We start from the raw sequence: 5,897 nt of genomic DNA on the forward strand, positions 1-5,897 counted from the left end.
AGCAAAAGCAAAGTAAAATGAGGTTTGAAACAGCTTCTGTGGCTCCTCAAAAATATTCCCCTCTACATTGTACATGTACTCTGTATATAAAACCTACAACATATTTATTGTATAATAGATGAAGCCTCTGTAAACTGTGTTTGTTATCTCACTCAACAAAGAGCACTGAAGTTATGAAACTTATCCATTTTAACTCTATTATATAATCCTAGTTCTGTACAGCTTTATCACATTCTCCAGAAAACCATGTCTTATAAGTACACAGATGTGTAAGGTTGTTATTATTTCTGTTGCAATAAGCAGTGCTCAACCAGGGATGTCCTGCTCCAAGTAATCCATAGGTAAGGATTCTGTTCCTAAGAAGTGCCCCGAGTCCAGGTCACCTGCCTTCATTTTTCACTTCTGGAAGCACCTCCCCACAATGTTGTTGTTGTTTAGTCTCTGAGTCTCTTCTGACTCTTTGTGACCCCATGAACTGTAGCCAGCCAGGCTCCTCTGTCCATGGGGTTTCCCAGGCAAGAATATTGTAATGGGTTGCTATTTCCTCCATCAGGGGATTTTCCCTACCCAGGGGTCAAACTTGCATCTCCTGCATTAATAGGGGGATTCTTTACCTCTGAGCCGTGAGGCTTCCTCCTCCCCCCAATAATTGAGGATAAATGAATCACACACAGATTAGTTGCTTTAATTTCTCCCTCCACATATTTAGAAAATAGTGCTTTACAAAAGAGAAAAGGGAGAACAAGCTATGCTTATTAAAAGGAAATTTGTAATCCTATTAAAAAGTAAAGGGTAGAGTTACCCATTGGATTCTCACCATAAGTTGTCTGCTGATCAAACAAATTTCCTGATATCAGGAAGACTTTGCCTTCCTTAATGGAGACAGTGTTGCTATGGAAGTATGGTTTACATTCATTGGGTAAAATAGCTTTACTTTTAGAAAGGACACAAGCAGCTTCTCAAAGATATCTATCTGGTTTTAAGGGAGACAACATTTTTCCCAAATGTGGATAAAACTTGCCACTTTAAAAAAGCTTTTAAAATTAGGGAGCAGGCTTCTCTGGTGACCCAGAGGGTAAAGCGTCTTCCTGCAATGTGGGAGACCTGGGTTCGATCCCTGGGTCGGGAAGAGCCCCTGGAGAAAGAAATGGCAACCCACTCCAGTATTCTTGCCTGGAGAATCCCATGAACAGAGGAGCCTGGTAGGCTACAGTCCACGGGGCCGCAAAGAGTCGGACATGAGCAACTTCACTTTCACACTTTCACTTTCATTTTAATTTTAATAAAAATAATTGAAGATAAAATATATTGGCCACCATTTTGATGATGTCAAATATAATATTCTTACTGAGCACATCATTTTTTTGTCAGATTTAACTTGAATTTATTTTATCCTAAATCCTGAGGAGAAATTGAGGACTCCTAGTAGACAATCTTTTCTATTTTTAATATTTTGAATCTCTCAGTATTCAATAATTAATAGTTGAATATTTGAAGTTAAAAGAACTCTGAAAAACAATTTGTACATAAAGCTATATTCAAAACAATTGTAATATTATTATACCCATTTCACATCCAAACTAAACATAGCTGAAAGAAACTAACAGATATGGCTGCCAACATAAAGCTAGTTGTTAGAGGCAGGGTGGGCAGAGTACAGTTCTTTCTTTCCTAGTGGTGGAAGAAAAATATAAATTTGCCTCGCACTTTCTGTGATCCAGGGACTGTGCTAAGTACATTTTCCATAACCTTAAGCCTTTAATATTATTATTCTTTATTTACAGAAGAAATCTTATTTGAACCTCAGAGAAGTTAAAATAAAAAGTTCATGATCACATAGCTATTAAGTTATATAGCTTGGATTCAGACTCAGATTAGACACCAAAATGATTCTCTTCTCACTCAAGCCATCAATATCTTTTTTTTTTTTTTTTCCCCAGTGCATATTGCATTAGTGCTTCCCTCATAACTCAGCTGGTAAAGAATCCACCTGCAATGCAGGAGACCTGGTTCAATTCCTGGGTTGGGAAGATCTGCTGGAGAAGGGATAGGCTACCCACTCCAGTATTCTTGGACTTCCCTGATGGCTCAGCTGGTAAAGAATTCTCTTGTGTTGTGGGAGACCTCGGTTCAATCCCTGGTTTGGGAAGATTCCCCTGGAGAAGGGAAGAGTTACCCACTCCAGTATTCTGGCCTGGAGAATTCTGTGAACAGTATAGTCCATGGTGTCACAAAGAGTCAGACATGACTAAGCATATTGCATTGGCCAAATTAAAACCCAAACCAATAAAGTTCTAATACAACTGTCCAGTAGAAATATGATAAAACCACAAATACTAGCTAATATGTAACTTTAAGATTCTAGTAGTCATATTTAAAAAGCAAACACAAACAGCTCAACTTAGTTTTTAAATTATATTTTGTTTAAAGAAAAATATCATTTTACATGTATTGATGTAAAATTGTTAAAGAGCTATTTTACACTCTTGGTTTTGTATGTAATCTTCTAAATGAGGTGTGCATTTTACACTTACAGAACACCTCCATTCAGACTGGCCACATTTCAAGTGTTGCAACAGTTAGGTTTAAAATGAATAAACCTGTGACTAGTGGATACTGTTTTGGACAATGCAATTTTAATGCATATGGGAATGTTTACTTTCAATTTAAAACTATGCTTTTCCTTTTTACTATTCTTTAGGGCTTCTGCCTTTCCGTATACATTTAATACATCTTACTGGGCTGGGGCCAGAGGATCAGAGTAGGCAGGTGCTCTGCCAGTTTCATTTTTCAGTTCTGCTGAAGTAGTTAGAATTTACTGGGCCACCATCCTTAACCCCATTCCTTGTCCTCACCTAAGCAGTCCACTAAAACAAAAATATGATTATTGCCACATCTGAAAACCAGAAATCCAATAAGTGTTTCAGAATAGCCTTTCTATGGTAGGTGAGAGAACCAGTATATAAACTGGAGCTTTCAAAAATTATTCAAAACTTCTCTCCATGATATGTATAGTTCTAATTTACCTAAAGTAGTTATTTATATGTCATTTTATGATGAGATAGCAGAGTTTATCATTTTCTGTTATTTTTTTCATGCTCATAATATGTATGCTATATCTATTGTTGTTCAGTCACTAAGTCGTGTCTGAGTCTTTGCGACCCCATGAACTGCAGTACGCCAGGTTTCCCTCCCCTTTACTATCTTCGGAGTTTGCTCAAACTCGTGTCCATTGAGTCAGTGAGTCCATCCAACCAGCTCATCCTCTGTCGCCCCTTCTACATCCCTCAGCACCAGAGTCTTTTCCAGTGTGTCCGTTCTTCACATCAGGTTGCTGAATTATTGGAGTTTCAGCTTCAGCCCCAGCCCTTACAACGAATATTCAGGGCTGATTTCCCTTAGGATTGGCTAGTTTGATCTCCTTCCTGTCCAAGGGACTCTCAAAAGTCTTCTCCAGCACCACAATCAAAAGCATCAATCTTCAGCACTCAGCTTTCTTTATGGTCCAACTCTCACAACCATATATGACTACTTGAAAAACCATAGCTTTGACTATACAGACCTTTGTTGACAAAGTGATGTCTCTGCTTTGTAACATACTGTCAAGGTTTGTCACAGCTGTTCTCCCAAGGAGCAAGCATCTTTTACTTTCATGGCTGCATGCAAATCCTCATTGATTTTGGAGCGCAAGAAAATGAAATCTGACATTGTTTCCACATTTTCCTCAAATATTTGCCATGAAATGATGGGATCAGATGCCATGATCATAATTTTTTGAACGTGAGTTTTAAGACAGCTTTTTCACTCTCCTCTTTTACCTTCATCAAGTCTCTTTAGTTCCTCCTCACTTTCTGCCATTAAAGTGATATCATCTGCATATCTCAGGTTGTTGATATTTCTCCAGGAAATCTTGATTCCAGCTTGTACTTCATCCAGCCAGCATTTTGCATGATGTACTCTCCATGCAAATTAAATGTTTTAAAATCTTTCTTGAATCTTCCTACTCAACTTGCTTCCATATGTATATAGCCTCCTGCCTAGTTGTCATCATATATTTAAATAGCATGATTGTTGAATAAGAAAGTGCTTGTGTCTTCACTTTCATTGAGCTTTGCTAAGTATTTGCTTAGATTTATTTCAATAATTTTCCCTCATGCCTGGGAGGGTCTCTGAACTGTGTGATATGTTCTCAGCCACGTCTGACTCTTTGTGACCCCATGGACTATAGCCCACCAGGTTCCTCTGTCCTTAGAATTTTCCAGGCAAATATTCTTGCCTGGAAATTATTTTCCTGATGCTGACTCTGACTCTATCCTGAGCTGATTCCTGACTCTGATGCTGGGAAATATTGAAGGCAAGTAGTATTTCTTACTAGAAGGAATCTTCCAGACCAAGGGATCAAACTCGATCTCATCTCCTGAATTGGCAGGCAGATTCTTTACCACTATACCACCTGGGAACTTCACAACACTGTAAAACAGAAATTTCTCTATTTTCCAAATGAAAATAAACCCCAATTCTTCCACTAACTTCAGATAGTAAATGTTTAGTTTCCCCACCTACACCATGCTGTTCTCCATCTGTATGTTGCAGAGACAATAATGACAAAAGTTGACCTCTGAATATTTCTTCTTTAATGAGGACCAGGTGTAACTACCATTGTGTGTGGACACACATGATTATTGGAGCAAAAGGAAAATAGAATTTCTGGCAATGGTGCAGACTCTATATGAAATAGATTCATAAATCCACTCTTATGCATAATGAAATTATCCTCTCTAAATCCTGGGTCCTGAAAATACAAACAGTGTCCAGAAAAGGCAAGGGCTGGGGCTTAAACTCTTTCATTCCTTTGTAATACCTAAGAATACACAGAAGAACTATACAAAAAAGATCTTCACGACCCAGATAATAATGATGATATGATCACCAACCTAGAGCCAGACATTCTGGAATGCAAAGTCAAGTGGGCCTTAGGAAGCATCACTGTGAACAAAGATAGTGGAGGTGATGAAATTCCAGGTGAGCTATTTCAAATCCTAAAAGATGATGCTGTGAAAGTGTTGTACTCTATATGTCAACAAATTTTAAAAACTCAGCAGTGGTCACAGAATTAGAAAAGGTCAGTTTTCATTCCAATCCCAAAGAAAGGTAATGCCAAAGAATGCTAAAACTACTGCACAATTGCACTTATCTCACACACTAGTAAAGTGATACTCAAAATTCTCCAAGCCAGGCTTCAACAGTATGTGAACCATGAAATTCCTGATGTTCAAGCTAGTTTTAGAAAAGGCAGAGGAACAAGAGATCAAATTGCCAACATCTGTTGAATCATCGAGAAGCAAGAGAGTTTCAGAAAAAAAGTCTATTTCTGCTTTATTGACTATGTCAAAGCCTTTGACTATGTGGATCACCACTTTAGAAAATTCTGAAAGAAATGGGCATACCAGACCACCTGACCTGACTCTTGAGAAATCTGTATGCAGGTCAAGAAGCAACAGTTAGAATTGGACATGGAACAACAGACTGGTTCCAAATCAGGAACCAGAGTTCACTTGGTTGGAACACTGGGCTGGAAGAAGCACAAGCTGGAATCAAGATTGCCAGGAGGAATATCAATAACCTCAGATATGCAGATGACACCACCCTTATGGCAGAAAGTGAAGAACTAAAGGGTCTCTTGGTGAAAGTGTAAGAGGAGAGTGAAAAAGTTGGCCTAAAGCGTAACATTCAGAAAACAAAGATCATGGCATCTGGTCCCATTACTTCATGGCAAATAGATGGGGAAACAGTGGAAACAGTGACAGACTTTATTTTTGAGGGCTCCAAAATCACTGCAGATGGTGACTGCAGCCATGAAATTAAAATTCACTTGGTCCTTGGAAGAAAAGTTATGA

Source organism: Cervus elaphus, chromosome 33, assembly GCF_910594005.1.
Source record: "Cervus elaphus chromosome 33, mCerEla1.1, whole genome shotgun sequence".
NCBI classification, from domain to species: domain Eukaryota; kingdom Metazoa; phylum Chordata; class Mammalia; order Artiodactyla; family Cervidae; genus Cervus; species Cervus elaphus.